This window comes from Apostichopus japonicus, chromosome 18, assembly GCF_037975245.1.
Source record: "Apostichopus japonicus isolate 1M-3 chromosome 18, ASM3797524v1, whole genome shotgun sequence".
Classification (NCBI taxonomy): Eukaryota; Metazoa; Echinodermata; class Holothuroidea; order Aspidochirotida; family Stichopodidae; genus Apostichopus; species Apostichopus japonicus.
The window spans coordinates 2,600,714-2,620,140 of record NC_092578.1 but is presented as its reverse complement, the minus strand read 5'-3'; the positions used below and the strand labels follow the sequence as shown (position 1 = coordinate 2,620,140).

Sequence of the window (19,427 nt, the reverse complement as noted above, 5' to 3'; positions counted from 1 at the left end):
GACGGCCTAATTCGTAACACTGAATTGAATGTTATATAAGGTATTAACTTACTGCAAGTTACTTTCATAATACTGTGCGATGCTGCTTCTTCTCCGAATAGAGGCTGCGCTCGTTCTTCGGTTATTCTCCGTGTTTCTCTCTCCCTTCTCCCCGAGCCAGTCTCCAGTTACAATCGTATTGATGTAACGCTCTACCAATAGCTTAATTAACTGGAATTTATGAAGAAGAAGAAGAAAAAGTACAAAAATGAAGATGGTTTATATTTTGCCTGAAGTAAGGGTTGAAGCGGATCATGAGTTCAGTCGCAATCGAAAGAAAATTTCCAATCCTGCCAACGAAATAAAAAAAATACATTGTCGCACAATCTTGTAATGGTATGCGGACCCATAATGCTTTAGGATTACGTTTTTCTATCTTTTTACCCTGAACCTTACAAAATTTGTTTAGTTTTGATATTGTCCTTTGCTAATTCAACCGACGTTTTCCTCTACATGGCCTTCATAGAACATCGATTGGGAACCCCTGCTCTGCGGGTAGGGAGGGGACGAAAAGTGTGAAATGTATTCGGAATAAGAATCGCCGAAAAGTCATAGCAAGTGCCCTGAATGGGTGTAAAAATAAGATAAGGAGAATCGTCCATATGCACAATGACATTTTAATTAATAGCAAAGAAGATATTTTATAAAGTAAACACCCGTCTCTGATCCGAGGTCTGTTTCGTCAACACAATAATAGTCATTGAATTTAAACTTCTTGACTGTGGTGTCGTTTTACTAATATGCTATGAAAACCCCGAGTTTTATTACACGTATAGATTTTAAAACATTTTAGCCCAGCTTTGATCATAATTAGGACTTTCTTACTTTTATGCCCAATCGACATTACTTAATTGCCTTCTACAAGCTAAGGACGTCTATACATTCTGTTACCATATTGACAATCTCATCTGCAATAGACTACCAGAATCCACTGAGTTTAAAGGTCTGCTGTTTAGACCCCAACTATAGCACGCTATCATTGACAAGTTTTTGGAGATTACGTAATCGACCTGCCTTGGTCGTAAAATGACCTTTTTTAGTCTGCAACGCCTGCCTCATAATGTTTTCTTGTATGAGGGTCTTTGTGTGAACGCTGTATGATTAACTACACTGTAGACATGAACATACTTCCACACAATGTTTACACAAAGAGCCTAATGGTGTTACGTAATCACAAAACTTTCCCAGCTATATCGTGCTATAATTAAAGCCAATAAAGCAGATCTTTAAGTCTGATAATTTAATCTACAAAAAAAATAATTAAAACGTCAAGTTTATATTCTCTAAAAAGGTAACTGGACTTCGTTACCAGCAATAGAACGATTTTTTTCATGATATGTTCTATGACGTCATCGTACGTGTTGAATATTTATATATTGCTCTCATTTCGCCCTCAAATTCTACGTCACGTCAACTCCTTCAATTTGCACTGTGTATGTTTTACCCCGTGTCACCGTAACTATGTGTAACTATAGCCAGCTGTCACAGCTCCCTCGTGAAAAAGTATTAAATGCGAACTATGATATTTTTTTATGACCTTTCTATTTCAAAATAGTAATTTTGAAGAAATTTTTTATCACTTTTGATGAGCATTGTTGATTAATGACAATATTCGTATTTTTTTTTTAGTATGCTAGCTGCTGTCAATTTTAGCGAGCTCGTGTAACCAGTAATATTATCTCAATTTTTTTTAAAGTCATTTACCTTATCTCGTTCACGTCTTTGTGTCACTACGCCTGGGCAGTCTGGTTCATTCCTGGCAGTTCCCTGATCTGTTGAACCGGTTTTGTGTTTCCGCCCTCTAATATTTCCCATGATGACTCTGGTTCCAACTTTTGAAAAGTTCATCTGAAATGGATGAAAGTTAATACTTTATGGTCACTTCTCACTTAAAATCCTTAAAAAATTGTTTTAAACAGTTCAAGAAGAAACTCCTTATTTATTCACCACTGGCCTTCAATAGGCCAAGTTATTGAACCAAAGATGGGGCGATAACAACAAAATGTTGTGTGCTAGTAATGTTTATATATATATATATATATATATATATATATATATATATATATATATATATATATATATATTCCGGTGTTCGAGATATTCAGCTGTAAAATATGCTTACTGGAATGCTCCTTTAAGTCTAAAAAATCACAACGGTCTGTGTGTTAGAATAAGTAATCCAGCCGTTTTATTTGATGTTTGAAGGGTCTTTTATCAAAACTGAAAAGTAGTATAGAAGTGTTTTTACGGTTATGTTGTGACCCTTCGATAATGTAAAGTTCGAGATATGCTGTAATTAGTACCTTATAACATTGGGTTATAGGAAATCTATAGTATACTGAACTGATCAAGAACGTTTAACCGACCTTGAAAGTTGTTATCCAACCACTTATGAAGCTAAGCAGTTTCTTGGTTAATTTGATACAGATTCGAACAGATGGGAAGACATTGAATGGCGGCGGTCTGTTGGGACGATTGCCGAGGTATTCTTCCAAGAGTCTAGTTCTCGCATATTTCCATTCTATGTCAACGTTTTCCTGTAAAAAAAGACAAGTAAAAACTGATGCGTTTTCAAGTTAGTAAAAACTGCAATGCAGAATGACTCAGTGCTCGGCCAAAACCATTGTGTAAAAACAAATGAATACTGCATTAAATAGACAAACACATACAAACTTCAAGAACAAATGGCACGATTATGTCATATTTAGACTTGCTCAAGTCCCCAGCCGTGGTAATAGCTTCCAAATGGAATAAATGGAATGATTGTTTGAAAGCTTTCTATAGAGATTTGGAAACCCATTGCAAGTATTTCCATAACTCAGATCAAATTATAGACCTGGTTTTGTTTCCCCGTTTTGGAATGATTTCAAAACAATTGTCTTCCTTTTTTTTCTAAGAAAATAAAATAAAGATAATTTGTTAATTGACAGTGATAAAACTGAAACAAAAGAAGCAGAAAAGAAGAAAATTATGAGTTACCTCAACCCGACTGTACGTATTACTCATTGTAGCTATTAACATATTCAGTAATATGATTCCACTGATGATGATAAAGCAAGCGAACAGAATCTTTCCAACGCTCTCAACAATATAAAGATTGGTAGGAAACTTGCTGTTTTGAAACCCAGCATCACCCAAGATAGACCAAAACAACGCGTACATTGAACCGCCCCAACTGAAAATAAAAAAAATAAAAAAATTATAAATTATAAATGTATTACCTTACAAATTACACAAATGTCATACATGTAAAATTTGATCTTGAAGTTGAAACACATACTTCAACTTATACCGAATTTAAATTTATTTATTTTTTTGTGTATACATATGAATTGGCCCGCCTATAGCCTTTTTTTCAGCCTCCATGCCCCACCCTCCCCCCCCCCCCAATAAAAAAAAACTCACCGAAACAAAATACATTCCGTCTTCATCGAAGATTTTCGGTGAAATAGACCCTATATACTTTAAGTAACTTAAGTAACATAGTAGCTGCAATAACGACTGATCATGGATTTGGGGGGGGGGGGGGTGGGGGGGAGTGGAGGCCCGGCTGGGATGATCTGTGTGAATAAAACCGAAAAGTTCCATTCGTATGCTTGACTATAACTAACCGCCGTGAGGCTATGCCGTACTAATATGTTTAAGTAGCCAGGCTACGTGACGGAGAAAAACAAAAATTTATAGAACAGTTGTTTCAATGTATTATGTTGCTAAGGTTACGGTCTTTGTTGTAAAAACCTGGTGTGTAAACAACAAACTAATTCTCAACGACAACAAAACCGAACTGATGCATGTTCGTCACGGATCTGTAATGTCACCCCTGTAACTTCCATTAAAGATCAGTGATTCTTATATATCTCCCGTTCCTCTGTTAAAGATCTGGGTGTTATTTTTTATGATAAACTCACATTGGTGCCTCATGTAAATAATATCTGCCGCTCTGCATCGTACGCTATCAGGAAAATTAGCCAATTTCGCAAATATCTTGATGAAAAGTCGACTGAGACATATGCTTTGGTATCATCCAGACTTGCCTGCTAAAACAGCCTTTTATTTGGTCTTCCTGCTTAAACCAAATCTCTAAGCTTCAGTGCATTCAAAAATATCGTCACCAGATTAATTACACTCACAGAAACAGATCCCGCATTAAATTAAACCTATTCTCCACCAACTTCACTGGCCTCCTGTTTCTGAAAGAATTAAATACAAACTTCTCATCCTCACTTACGAAGCCGTCCATGGTTTTGCCCCCAAACAATATTTCCAACTTACTCACCATACAATTTCCAACTCGCTCACTCAGATCTAACAGTGCTATTCTCCTAAAGCCACCTACAATTAAAACTAAAACGTACGGTGAACGTTCTTTCAAATCTCGATGGAAAATGTCGTAAGTAAATGTTGCAAAACGTGTTTGTTGTAAAAAAAATAAAAAATTATTAAAAAAAACAAAAAAAAAACCCAAGAAACTTTATGCTGTGCAGTTCCTCTGTCGTAACATACCGTACCTGTTGAAAGGATTATCTCCTTCAACGCAGTATCGTGGATCAGCGCCCAGCTCATCACAGTTTTGCAGCACATTAGTGTATGGCGCATAGAGCTGCGTGAAGCCAATAGCAAAGGACGCAAAAGTCAGCGCAGAGATAAGGCAGAACCGGAGCACGTCCTTTCCCATCGTACCTATCGCTATCACTAATGGTCCGAAGAAACTAAAGAACACACACAGGTACATGATTCGTTGAAATGTCAGTATGTTGCCAACTGCAAAAAAAAGAAGATATAAACTCACGATGAAATAATCACTCGGAAGTTGCGTGAATAAAGTGTGATCGATGACTAAGAATCGACTGAGCATTGACTGACTAATAACTAAGCAGCCTGACTACATGATGACTGAGCGACGATGTAGGAATGACGACAGATGGCTGACTAATAACTAAGCAGTGACTAAATGATGACTGAGCGACGAAGAAGGAATGACGACAGATGGCTGACTAATAACTAAGCAGTGACTACAAGATGACTGAGCGACGATGAAGGAATGACGACAGATGGCTGACTACTAACTAAGCAATGACTAAAAGATGACTGAACGATGATGCAGGAATAACGACAGATGGCTGACTAATAACTAAGCAGTGACTAAATGATGACTGAGCGATGATGACTGGTGGAGTGGTGATGTGTGGTGACTGAATGTTGACTACACAGTTGCGGAGAAGTACTGAGATATGACAAAGGGGCTGACTAGTAAGTCAATAGGTTTCAGCTGAATGGTGTCAGGTTCCACATTGGAGTGAATGACTGAGTGCTGACTAAGAATTGACTAAGCATTGACCGAATAATTAACAAGAGCAGATGTAAATGGTATAGCTGAATGGTAATGAAGGAGTAGTGACAATTTGTTGACTTAGCGGTGAATATGATATTTGACTAGTAGATGACTAGGCAGTGACTAAGCAGTAACTAAGCAGTTGCTGAGTAGTGGCTGATGGTGACTTAGTCATGAAGGAACAGTGATTGTTTCTTTTTCGCCACACTGTAAATATCAATTGTTAATTGTTCCAACCTGCAAACATCACCTCGGCCAGGATAGAGGGGTCTAGCCCTCCCCAGAATTCACGTGATGTTTCGAAGACATTCCTATCTACTAAAAGACCTCCGATGTTTTCATACAGCGCCATACCCCTATATGAGGAAACAATGAAGATAAAATGTAAATGTAAATCCAATGTGAAAAACAGAGGTGATTGTCCTTTCATCACACAGACCAAAAGTATACTTAGAATTTGACTTCCTCGAATGACGACAATGGTTCAACAAATAACAGGCAAGTCGTTGGATTTTTCACACAAGGTGGGACGGGAAAAGGTGTGAGTCCGGGGGGGGGGGGGAGGGGTGAATACCCACAATGTCAATCTTATTTGTCCAAATCATCATGGTACTTTTAGCATATTATTTCTAGCAGTTTTTTTTTGTTGTCACTGTCTAGTCACGTGAAATACCTTTTTGAACATCTACAGTCTCAACTATCTAATAGCAAATCTGCTATATTAATTGTCTAATACATTTTTAATTGTAAATACACATGTACTGTTAAACTGGAATACTACTCTGTCCCATCAGTTGTATTTGTCATCAGGGGCTGGAGAACCGGAGTGGGGACGGTGGGGGGATGGGCACTTGCGTGATGATTGGACCCTACCCCGACGCCCCCGTTTGCCATACCTATTGTTCAGGTATATGTATTGCTTACCCCGATGGCGGCACTCTGCTAGTATTTTGCTGTACTCTCCCGTTGTATTGAAATGAACCCGTATTCTGGAGAGAACAAAATCAACTCTTCTAGTTTGCTTGAAAAGATACTTTTGGGGATAAAAGAATAGGTTTCTGTTTCAAATTAATTTGTGTTGTTTCGTAAATTTGACTTCATTCAACTTGAAACAAACAAGACCGGTGGAGATTGAAGGGAATTGACTTACTATAACGACCGTGGTTGCATACATTGATAAAGATGATGAGTAACACAAAATCTGCACAATGTCTATCCAAGTCCACACCTTCCTCGCCCACGTGCGGAACCCCATATGATAGAGGTTGCTAAACGCCCAGATGAGCTCACCTATACGTTCAGAGCAAAAAACAAACTTCAGTTTTCATAATTAACATTGTGTATTGTTTACACGTTAATTGTCATTTAAAATGGTCATTCCAGTAAGGAAAACTGTTTAATGAAATTAACAGTTGAGAAACACTGTCTATATTTGGTATATGGTTGTTGGAGAGACGCTTGTTTATATTGTCGAGAGGTTTGGAGTGTAAACGTTTGCTGATGGGCGTCCTCTAGAGGGGGGGGGTCTTTAAGAGTGGGGAGGGATCCTACGGGTGTCCCCCTGCCCATTCAGAAGTGTTTGTTTCGGCAAGGTGCATGTAGATACAAAATGAGTGCTATTACTGCCAACATGTTTACTACAACGTTTGTGAAGTACGATTTTATGTGTTGCCAATGTGTAGTACTTTGCTTGCGTATCGAACGTCATTTTCAACATTTATTCAATAATTACAGATATCTTCAATTTAATTCTAGATCTCTGCAAGTACTGTCAGATATCTCGAATAAAATTGAAGATATCTTTAATACTTAAGGATATCTTTAATTCATTTTGCGATATCATATACTGGCATTTTCGATATCTTTAATTTTACTTAAGATATCTCAACTTGATTTTAAGATATCAAGAAATATATTAAAGATTTCAAGAAGGGAAACGTTATTGAAGATATCTCGAATTGAAGTCGAGATATCCAAACTTGGATTCGATATTTCAAGAATTCGAATTAGAGATGTCCAAAATTGAGATCTAGAAATCTCTAGAATTCTAGAAATCTTGAAATCGAATTCTTGATCTCTCGAATTCAATTTCTAATACCTCAAATATGTTTTAATTATTGATATCAGGAAATAAATTAGAGATGTCCGAAAATGAAGAGATATCTGTAATTTATTGAATAAATGATAAAATTGGCGTTCCATAGGTGCGTGTGTTATAAAATCGTTAACCAGCTGGAAAGAATTCCGATTTTCTATGACAGGGGAAGGAAGGGAAGCGCCCGTGGCTACGGCCCTGACTTGATTACATTATGTTAAGGTAATTTGACCAGTAGAAACTCTTGAAATGTGTTGGTGTTTCTACCAATGCGCGTTCTTGACTTAGTAACCCATATTTTCAACTGTGTTTATTGCCAGGAAGAATCCGTTTGTGGTCCATACAATGGCACTTTGCGTTTGGTAGACAATTTTATCAAACCTATACTAAGTATTGCTCAAATTAAGATTACATGTGACCAAGGTAATGTAAAACTATAATTTAGTTATACTAACGAGCGCGTAATAAGAAACTTTGATTCGATCCTCAAGCATTTCTGCCCCAAATCAATATATATATATATATATATATATATATATATATATATATATATATATATATATATATATATATATATATATATATATATATATATATCATGTTGGAATTTCTTACACATAGAGAGAGAATTAGAACTGGATGATTTTCAATTTTTTTTGTTTTTGTTTTTTTTTTTGGACTTTTCTTCTTGAAAACAATGCAAACAAACGACGTATTTGCATTGAGATTTTAGCATAAATCAATACTAAGAAGTTGATTTGATACTTACCGAGAACAATCGCTGAGATGATCAGTAACCGGCCACCAAGGGGCCAATATTTGTAGTTTACAGCCACACAACTGACTCCATCAACTAGATAAAATTCCGAGGGACAGGAAGCGACCTCATAAGATACATTGATGTTTGAGAGGATAACCAATGTTAAAAACAAAAAATCAGCGCCAGCATCGGTCAGAAAGCGGACATACCTGCAAAAGTAGAAAAAAAAGTAGAGGAGGCTATTTTGCGAACATGTCACTGACAATGTTTGCATCAGAAAGCCAGAAACTATATTTAGTTTTGTAAAGACATAACAAATTATTACATTAGTAAGTGATCTACTTGCAGGTCTAGGATTTCGTGAAAGATGGTAGATCGAGGGAACAAAGATCGGTCGCCTAAAACAATACCTCCATAGCCACGAATAGGAAGAAATACCCACGCGCGTATCGTGATAAAATGTTTCACATAGCTTATCGTCTGTTCTTACTTTGTTCGTAGTGTTATGATCTGACCGTGTGTATCTTTGTGTTACTTTCCAATTGTTGTTGTAATTTTGTCAGTCAGCCCACTGAAAGACCGAATACAAGTATCTAACCTATCGGTGTACATATATGGGCGTCGAGGGTCAGGTCGAAGAATACATGATTCTTTATTTCATATTTCACCGGGCCTCCTACTTGTCCCGGGCCACTAAATCACCCAAAAGGACTGATATTTTTTTCCCTGGGCCCCTCTTGTATGGCCTATCTACATATTAACAATACTTACGGGGTTTCCATTAGCTGTTCAATTCGTCTAAACGGCAACAAGGCGTATACCAAGGAGAGGATGGGGGTACCAAGGAACACTAACACGGATAATAAGTAAAACATGAACTTTGGAAGAGTCCGCCAATCCAACCATTCTCCTTTAAATGTTTTCTCAGTAACAACTAATTGACTGTAAGAATGCGCAACAAACTGAGGATGAAAAAAAAACAAACACGTTGAATGATCTTCGTGTAATTAAAGGGATTGAAGACTCGCGCACAAAGAAACGTCTCATACCGGTAATCTGACCTAGTTTCGAATGAGGTGTAACAGAAGTGTTAGACACCACCATCGATCCCAGAAAATACACACACAGCTTGCTACCGTCGGTAATTAGACACTAGTGTACAGTCAATACATGCAGCAACGGTCAATAATCACAACACAGTGTACATAGCAGCGATGGACATCTCAGCAGGGAGTTGTTATGGAACTCTCTGATCTCAGGTCCAGATCAAATATAACAAGGTATCACGTTTCATTACTGTCTGCATTTTGTAGTGACAAGAAGAAAACACTTGCAAGCAACGGAACTTTTTTTCAGAGGGCGGCACGCGGTTTGGGGCGAGTCTTCAATGCTTTTCAATTAAGAAAACTTTCAGTCGCATAAAAAAAACTTCATCAACCGATGCTTACTTTCCGATGGCATGTGTATACGTGCTGCCTTAAGTATTGGTATACAATACTGCATACTATCTAATAAAGAATATGAAAATACCTAATTTTCTTGACAAAGAAAAATTGCCAGGAACTCCCATTTATAAAGGCTAAACAGTGAAATCTAATTCTACAAAGTCTGACCTACATACTTATTGGGTTGTTTTTTAATGAAAGACAAGCTAAAGATTGTCCAGAATTTCATCTGGAAGTAAACAGTTCTTACTACCTGTCATGTACCGTCTGAATTGCACTGTCAGACTTGTACTACTAGACTCATTTATGTCTGACATGCCCTGACAGACCTGTAACGTAGGGCTTGTATCGTCTGACTGGTGCTGTCAGACCTGTACCGTCTGACTAGCACTGTCAGACTTGTTCTGTTAGACATATTATGTCTGACTTGTCCTGTCAGACCTGTGACGTCTGACTTGTACCGTCTGACTAGCACTGTTAGACTTTTACTATTATATTCATTTATGTCCGACACGCCCTGTCAGACCTGCAACGTCTGACCTTCATCGTCTGACTTGTCCTGTCAGACCTGTGCCGTCTGACTTGTACCGTCTGACTAGCACTGTTAGACTTTTACTATTAGATTCATTTATGTCTGACACGCCCTGTCAGACCTGCAACGTCTGACCTTCATCGTCTGACTTGTCCTGTCAGACCTGTGCCGTCTGATTTGAAACGTCTGACTAGCACTGTCAGACTTATACTGTTAGACTTAGTACGTATGACATGCCCTGTCAGACCTGCGACGTAGGGCTTGCATCGTCTGACTGGTGCTGTCAGACCTATACCGTCTGACTAGCACTGTTAGACTTGTTCTGTTAGACTCATTATGTCTGACATGCCCTGGCAGACCTGCAACGTTTGACTTGCATCGTCTGACTTGTGCTGTCAGACCTATACCGTCTGACATGTACCCCTGACATGTACCGTCTGACTAGCACTGTTAGACTTTTACTATTAGATTCATTTATGTCTGACACGCCTGTCAGACCTGCAACGTCTGACCTTCATCGTCTGACTTGTCCTGTCAGACCTGTGCCTTCTGATTTGTAACGTCTGACTAGCACTGTCAGACTTATACTGTTAGACTTAGTACGTATGACATGCCCTGTCAGACCTGCAACGTCAGACCTGCATCGTCTGACTGGTGCTGTCAGACCTATACCGTCTTACGTGTACTGTCAGACTTGTCAGACTTGTACTGTTGGACTTGTTACGTCTGATTTGTAACATCTGACTTGCCTGGCCAGACATGTTTACCATCTGACTTGTACTATCAGACCTTTACCGTCTGACAAGTACAGTCGGACTTTCAATGTCGGATTTGCAATGTCAGATCACGTCTTACTTGTACCGTTAATAACATCTGAAGTTTACCAACCTTCTTGAAGTCCAACCTTATAGCTGTTTTCAAACCTCTTGGAAGAGCAGATGTTTCCCATTTTGAATAAATTGTCTTATGTTTGCTAACATTTGGTGAAGTGTCCTCATTGTTGTAGTTTGATCCTGTTTCCAATACAGCGTATACCTCACGCTTTGTCCTCGCTTTGCTTAGGATTGCACAAAGAAGATCTTCTAAATTACCACACAGACGCTGGACGTCTTGACTGAATCTGGAGAGATGAAAAAAGCTGAATGAACAAGCTTATTAAGGTTGTTTTAACGTTTGATTACCTATCCTAAAGATACAGCAGACTCTGCCATAATCAAAGTAAAAGTTGTACGTGCGATGGTTACAAAATAAAACTCAATCTTACTCGAGACCAAATATTTGTTTGAATTTCTCTGACGTCATCGTAGATTCATATCTGGGAGTCGAAGGCGAGATAGGCTATGTAAAGGGCCACGGAAGTCTATATTTTCCCCCATATTAACGGATACATACACCATACACGTAAGACATTGGTTTGCTCGAGGACTTTATCTGTAACCTATTATAAATTACCGGTATCTAGCCTAATTTATTGATGATGGTTTGTTAAATACAAACCTTGGACGAGGTTCATATCCAGATCGACTTAATTGAAAAGCGAGTTGAAAAGCGCGCCCAAATGGGTTTGCTTCCGTTAGTAGAATAAGGGCAGGACTTGTTGCTGCTTTATACCAGTGAAATCTGATCAAACCTCTGGCCAATTCATCCGTTGTAGATTCGGATAAGGCATCCGACAGACTTGGTAGTTTAGCGCCACAATTCACAAGAATCTGCGGTATCAAATATATTTAATGAAATGAGAAATTCTTATGTTAATAGAAAGCGGAATAAAGAATAAGAAAACATTTACGCACATTATGTTGGTAAATGTATCATTCCACGGAAGTATATTATTTGTCATAATAGTAAGCACATCATTTTTTAAACATTGTACATTGATAAATAAAATCTTTGCCTGGCCCTTTAAGGATGAATATATGCACACAATTAATATGGATTTGCTGTCTACTGTCCAAATACCAATTCTGTCAATCCGGTTTGTATTCCTATAAGCCTACTAAATTTTTCTTGGGTAGGGGGGGGGGATGACCCTTTAAAATAGTTGAGGCTGATCAGTTTTAAGTGACTGGGCCTTGTAGACTAATACACTTGCCATTAGATCAGTTAGTTCCTCAGATGCAATGCAAAACTCAATGGGTACAAAACATTAAAAAATGTAATGTTCTCAAATGATATGTTTATAATTACTAATGTTTCAAGGGAAAATAGTGTGGAATGTCGGCCAAATATGCTCTGTTGTTTATAGAAAGTAACAAGAACATGCTTTTGTTGAGTAATTACAATACAGGAAACAATGGGTTAACATTAACAATTACGTTTGCACTGAGAAGAAGCTGACGTCATCATCAAATTAGCCTTAAAGGAGCGTTCCAGAGTCATCCTTTAACGAACCAGGTATGACACATTTCACATGAATTGCAATATAAAACTAATGTTGTCAACATTGGAAATGCTGGTACCGGGTAGTGTATAGTAACGCGTGAAATTTTTTGGCAGTGTTGGTCAGGGTTGTAGCGAGGAATTTACCAAGGGAGGGCCGAAGTCTGTAGGCAAACTATCTTAGCGTATCGCCACCATGAGTTGGCGCGAAGAGTACAACAACATTTTGGCCGAAAATGCCTCCCGGATCGCTGGAAATGTTGTAAGTTGCATCTAAGCATTTCTTATTTTGAAACTACTAACGATAGCATTAAAAAAATACAAAAAATATGCTCAAGGGCCTTCGCCCCCCCCCCCCCCCCTTGGCTACGCGCCTGGCGTTGGTAGACGAAGTCTTCACTTCCTGAGAATTAAATATTGTAATTTTGACTTTTAAAGAGCCATTCAATGCACAAACAACAACAAACACGAACAAGAGCAAACAAAAATATAATTTATTTGATGTTTTGGTCGAGCATGACATCATTGTAATATTTTAATTTCAATTTAAGTGTAAACCTAGAAATTATAAGGTTATTTTGTTTATTTATTTTTTCTCGGTATTTTATGATTTCTATAGAGACTACAGTTCCACTAAGTTGGTTTCGGTGTTGTTGTTTATACATACTTACTTGTGATATTCGTAGGTCGTCGTTCTCGGCTGCAACTTGAAGTGGAGTTGCTACTGATAGGAACTCCGTGCCTGTTGGGTAACTGTTGACTAACTCCTGTAATGCGATGTCTCCCTATAATGGAATGTCACAATGAAAAATGTGTGTTTACAACTCTCTCTCTCTCTAGAATAAGGCAAATTGTATGGTTGTTGGCAATAGCAACCTCTTTATCTGTTATTGGATGGGGTACGTGCCACTCCCCCCACCACCCCACCACCCCACCCTCATAGGGCTCCTACACCTTGTATTGGCTCATGGCGCTATACAACTGCCCCTGGGAGGGAACCCCGTTGCCCATTATGTACGTACATATACATACCAATTGGCTCTTATAGAAACCACAGATAATTTCTACCGCTGCAACTGAACCAGCAGATATCGCATGAAATAGTCCGTCCCCTAGATGATCACCTTTCGCTAGATTCCTCTGTAACCGAACTAGAAAACAACATAAACAAAATTAAGTAAACAAACTACCACAAGTATTATTTATTTTGTATAGAATTTGTGCTTCGTTCTGGAAGTTATTACTCAAAGCAATGCAGGATAGATGTTTGATTTACCCATGTCATGATGACGTAACAATATGATATAAATAGTCTGGCAATCAGTTCTTCATGCCAATCCCCCGAAACTCCTAAGACACCCCCAGCCGCCCCACCCTCCCTCACCCCTCTCCTCCTCTTGCAAAGAAAGCCATGCTTGACTCTGATCAAAATCCTGTCTTTATTAGGTGAATATATTCTGAGTGATCTCGAGTTATTTTGGTTTATTCAAACGCAATAATGCACAATTTAAAAAAAATGTTAAATAATATATAGATCATAACTGAGGACCACCATGCATACATGCATACATACATACATACAAACACACACACATACATATATCTCATATATATATATCAGGGTTCTGCCAAGGGTGGATTGAGTGCCGGCAGGACTATCTAAGCGGAGCGCCACCATCGGTTGGCGCGGAGCGTACAAGAAAATTTTGGGTTTTGGAAACCTCCAGTTGGCCGGAAACGACCCTTCCCGAGTATTCTGAGCCACATGTAGACAGCTCTGAAATGAGATCTCATGTCTGGAATTTTTCATAATTAATGAAAAAAGTTAGGTGGTGCCTATTAAATAAATCATTCAGGCTGAGATGATAATTTTAGATGGACAGTTATTTACGACAGTTATGATATACACACTGGCGACTAACGCTGCTTCTCATGTATCGAGTAGGGAATACAAAATCTGAGTGTAATTTCATGTACAAATAAACCAGGCGCGTATCCAGGATTTTCAAACCCGGGGGGCGCGAATTACTATCTAAGCGGAGCGCCACCATCGGTTGGCGCGCAGCGTACAAGAAAATTTCTTGTTTTGAAACCCCCCCAGATCACCGGAAACGGCACTTCTCGGGCTTGAAATGACCAACCAGATGTACACTTTTTTGCCTGAGAACCAGGTATTTCCTAATAGTTTTTTTTTTCCATCCATAACCTTTTTGAAGTTTGTCAACCCGGCACACATCATGTTCGACCTGATGGCATCTCCTGTGGGTCTTTGCTTTTGTAGGTGATTCTACGTCGCGGCCCACAATACCCGTCAGCCCCACTTTTCAAGGTTTTAAGCCCCATATTTGTTCAGAATTTGAAAATTCACATTTCTCGTGAATAAACTCACTTGAAAACATACCCATAATGTTGTACAAAATTTCATCTATGGACAACCAATATAGAAAAACTTCCTTGAACCCCTAACAGACCGGTCAAAATTGCACGAGTAGAGGGAAGTGTGATGCAGAATGTTGGTCAGAAATTTTCGAAAATTCAGACAGAGTTAATTTATTGGTGTAGAAACATTAAAACCTCTTATATCGGCTATTATAAAACTTGGTTGAAGGAAATGAAAAAATAGCAGATATTTCCGAAAGCGAACACTACACACATAGGCGTAGGAGGCGCGGCGGCAGTGGCGGAGCTAGGGGTATTGGTCAGGAGTGGCGAGAATGGTCTGTAGGAGCGCTTTCGACACTATCTAAGCGGAGCGCCACCACTGGTTGGCGCGTAGCGTACAGAAAATTTTTGAATAGAGATACTCCCTAGATCGCCGGAAATGAGCCTTTCCGGGCCTGGCTAATTTGCAGATAAACGAAGAATAAGGTGTCATCGCCAAATTACAGCAACAAAATGTGAGAAATGTCAATAAGTAGATGAGAGCGCAATAAAAAAGTTAATAATCTAGAATAAGTAAAAAGTGGTAAAGAGCTGAAAAAGGCGCCAGCAGTCCATTTGAGTCCGTCAGGGGGGGGGGCATCCACCCCCGACCGTATGGACGCTCCGCCACTGCGCGGCGGGGGTGCATCCCCTAATTCGCCATTACTAATGTAAAAGAGAGTTTTGACATAATTGGACCTCCATGCTTTTTATACATCTACATGAGACATGTCGTTGTTTACATTAGCATCCCGCGAAATACTGCGCAATTTGAACGGACCGTACGGTACATGATGGCATGCGATGTAATAACCGATGCTTGCTTATATGATATTGACATGAAGACGTTGAACGCGCGCTTCGCGCGCGAAAATTTTTGGTTATTTTTTCAGGCAAGTCGGACAGATTTGAGGCTTTTCATCCTGGAACGCCATTTTCATGCTCACTGATATGATGTGATATCTGCTGTTTGCGTTACAAATTCGAACAGGCGCGTAGCGAGGAATTTGCCAAGGGAGGGGCGAAGCCTGTAGGCAAATTATCTAAGCGTAGCGCCACCATAGGTTGGCGCGAAAGCGTACAAGAAAATTTTGGCCGAAAATGCCTCCCAGATCGCTGGAAATGGCACTACCCAGGACCATTTGTTAGCGCGAAGCGTACAAGCAAATTTTGGCCGAAAATGTCTCCCAGATCGCTGGAAATGACACTTCCCAGGCCTTGTAAGTTGCCTCTAAGCACTTTCTATTTTGAAATTACTTAGCGATATCATTTAAAAAAATGCTGAATGGGGGGGGGGCAGGCGGTCGCCCCCATCCCAAAATGCGTCATGTTCCCCGACGACACGGTCGAGTTCGAGACCAGCCACAGTTGGTTTCATAGCACAATTCTACACACGCGTTATGATAGACCATATATAGTACATATATAGATCATTAGTGAGAGAGGAAAATGGAAACGTCAAAAAATGGAGTTGTCGGTGTAAGGGGTAGGGTGAGTCACACTTTTACGAAATCATTGATCCGTCACTGGCTACCCTTCAGCGCTGTAATGATGTCACTGTTCCTCTTTCTCTTCCCGGTGTCTTCGCGTTTATCTTCTACTCCCTCCTTTTCTCCTTTTTCTCTTTTTCTTCTTTTTCTTTTCCCTTCCTTCCTCTCCTCCTCCTCTTTTTTCCCCTCTTTTTTCCTTTTTTCTTCTCTTTTTTTTCTCTCCTCTTTTTCTTACCCGGGGGGCGCGCGCCCCCAACGCCCCCCCTGGATACGCACCTGTAAACAGTAAACTAGTGAATAACTCCGATCAACTGCGCGATATCATGCAGTGAACCTTCGAACAGCGTTTATTACTGCAGTGTTACTGTACGTTCGACCCTCCGGCTATGGAGCTGTTTTTTGGAGTTCCTATCGAAAATAAGTGCCGGTCGGAAAAGTCACTCAGGCAGATTGTGGCGGTCGGTAATTCAGCGTGCTGGTCGGGCCCGACCGGCGCCGACCGGCAGCGGCAGAACCCTGATATATATATATATATATCTATATATATATATGTATATATATATATATATATATATATATATTATAATTCCCAACCTTACCACAGGCCACTCTCCCCCACCCCCACCCTCATTAACTACCCGCCCTCCTAGCAGATTCCGTTTAAACTTACCATGATCGAGTTGTAAGATGCTTTCTTTGATACTGATCTTCTCACTAACTGGTGTAAAGAAAACAAATTTATCTTCTTCGTTGTCCCTCTTCTTAGAACTACACCGGTTTCCTTTGAAATGAATGTGCGAAGAATTGCCCGCCATCATGATTACTTTATCACAAAACCTTATAATGACGTCATGAAAAGATGTTAATGTTTGGTCAAATAGTGATTTAAATTATACATTGCTAACTTTTCTCCTTTATTTTGTGATAGAATTACAACAGTATAGTCCAAATAAATCAATCCGTTTTGTTGTCAGTGTACAGAAAGATATCACAACCAAATAGACAAGGTATTTGGTTAACAATTCTTCAACCAACCTTTTATAATAACCAACAAGGCTAACTACCAGTAGTTTACTACCACTTGGAGCCTAGCTATAACCTGAATTCTTATTCAAGTGGATACTTTCGAAGTTAATGACTGTTCTTTCAAGGCAACTGTCCGCACTTGACTTGGGACTTGAGAAATTAATCACAATCTGCTCAGTAAATGGAATGTTATGTAAGATAACCAATGTTGCCCAAAACAAGCCAGAAGGTCACTAATGTGTCACTCATGGTCAAAGTTTAAAATGCATTTTACTAATCTACTTTTCATATAGTTTACAGCATAGATATATTTTCAAGTGGCTAAAACTGTACACTGCATGCTGAATGTCCGCAAATAGTCTGCTGGTTGCTCATAATAGACAGGAAGGTACATTTCAGAAAGTACATTAAGAATGCTAAACTCTGGGGCCGCACATGGCCCGGACACTGGGTGGGGGTGGGGAGGGGATCGGTGTCCCTGCAACAATGTGTTCCATTAGTATTCAAATGTTCCATTGTTCCAGTTTTGTGCTAGCAACTTCCCACCGTAAACAATATAGTGACGATATACGTGCTAGATATACTGAAATGGTCAACATGAGTCCAAAAGTGTTAGTACACTTGAAGATATTTTGGATTATTTAATTGTTCGTATTTCGATCCGTTTTTCTCTCTTTTTGCTGGACTGGGTACATTTACGCGTCTGTGATCATTTGCACTGTGACTTGATGTACCTACATATAGTCATCTCAATTGGTTCTTATTCCAGCAGCCTATTGCATGACATGAGGTCATAGGTCGACTACCCATTCCTATGACGTCAGATTCCTTGTCCGCGCACTGAGGATGCGCTCGGATGTTGTATTCCAAATTTTGTCTACGCATTACACGTTAATAACACTTTAATAATAATATCCTTCTACACATGTACGTTATTTTCTATACCCATTGGCTTTCATCATAATGGTGGCCACTGCATGGTAATAAACTATGAGAAATCAAAGTGATCCCTGTAATCAAATTACAAAAACAAGCAGCTATACAAGAGATTGTCTTGGCCGATACGATTGTTGACCTATAAATGAGCTCCGGGTCCCCGAGCTGGAACACAATTTGGTTTATAAAACGTGCGATGATCACGTGAGGCAAAGATACTGGTACTGTGACTGCATTTATAGGAAGAATGGAGTAGAATATGCTTAGCATTGCAAAAATATAACAAAACAAAAACGCAAATGATCGATATGCATTTGGTAACGTCCAATCACAGCCCGATACTGACTGTACATATATTTTATTTTCAAAAAGTATAAAAAATACAGGCTTATGAATATAATGACATGAACTATGATATATGACAGACATTTCAAACTATGTGTACCAAGAATAGGCTTACATAACGGTAAGTAATTATTGCAAGGAAGAGATTATGGGTGATTGTATAAATGATGTACTATATACGATATATACACATATGGTCATGTATGGTCCTGAGTATACAAGGTAAACGGGTAAGAAATATCCACCCCACGTAAGTTAATTTTAAGAAAGTGCAATTAAAGTGCAAATGACCACATTTTCTTAAAGGCGAATCTGGGTATTTTCGGTCAAAGTTAACTTTAATTAACCTTCGTTACGTAAGTAGCATCCCCTACCCCCACCCCCCCCCTCATCAAAGAAAAGCATTTCACTTAGCCTAAACGATTCGTGCATCATATTTAACTCAGAATTGAGGAGATGCAGCAAGACAGATGGAATGGGAAGGGAAGGGGAGGAGGGAACGGGGAAGGGTTGGTGCTTAATAAAAATGAATGTTTAATGCCATGATCTATAACAGCAGAAATGAAAGTTGTCAAGAGAAATTCGTAATATTAAAGCAGCTGTTTTCTTTCAAATCATCCAACGTTT

General features: G+C 39.1%; 1 protein-coding gene and 1 pseudogene across 2 annotated transcripts in view; one reads left to right on the top strand and one right to left on the bottom strand.

The window, feature by feature from the left end:
• LOC139958666 (26S proteasome regulatory subunit 8) overlaps positions 1-19,427 on the top strand; it is a 204,192-nt gene that overhangs the window by 12,999 nt on the left and 171,766 nt on the right. The window lies entirely within an intron of this gene.
• LOC139959146 (uncharacterized) overlaps positions 1-19,427 on the bottom strand; it is a 33,330-nt pseudogene that overhangs the window by 414 nt on the left and 13,489 nt on the right. Inside the window, exons 18-31 of the transcript XR_011789973.1 lie at positions 17,164-17,316; positions 13,615-13,733; positions 13,250-13,367; positions 11,092-11,323; positions 8,998-9,188; positions 8,236-8,435; positions 6,522-6,661; positions 6,296-6,360; positions 5,609-5,727; positions 4,548-4,800; positions 3,019-3,214; positions 2,406-2,576; positions 1,744-1,887; positions 53-210 (exon numbers count right to left, since the gene is read on the bottom strand). The product of XR_011789973.1 is annotated as an uncharacterized protein (transcript). The remainder of the gene's footprint in view (positions 1-52; positions 211-1,743; positions 1,888-2,405; positions 2,577-3,018; positions 3,215-4,547; positions 4,801-5,608; positions 5,728-6,295; positions 6,361-6,521; positions 6,662-8,235; positions 8,436-8,997; positions 9,189-11,091; positions 11,324-13,249; positions 13,368-13,614; positions 13,734-17,163; positions 17,317-19,427) is intronic.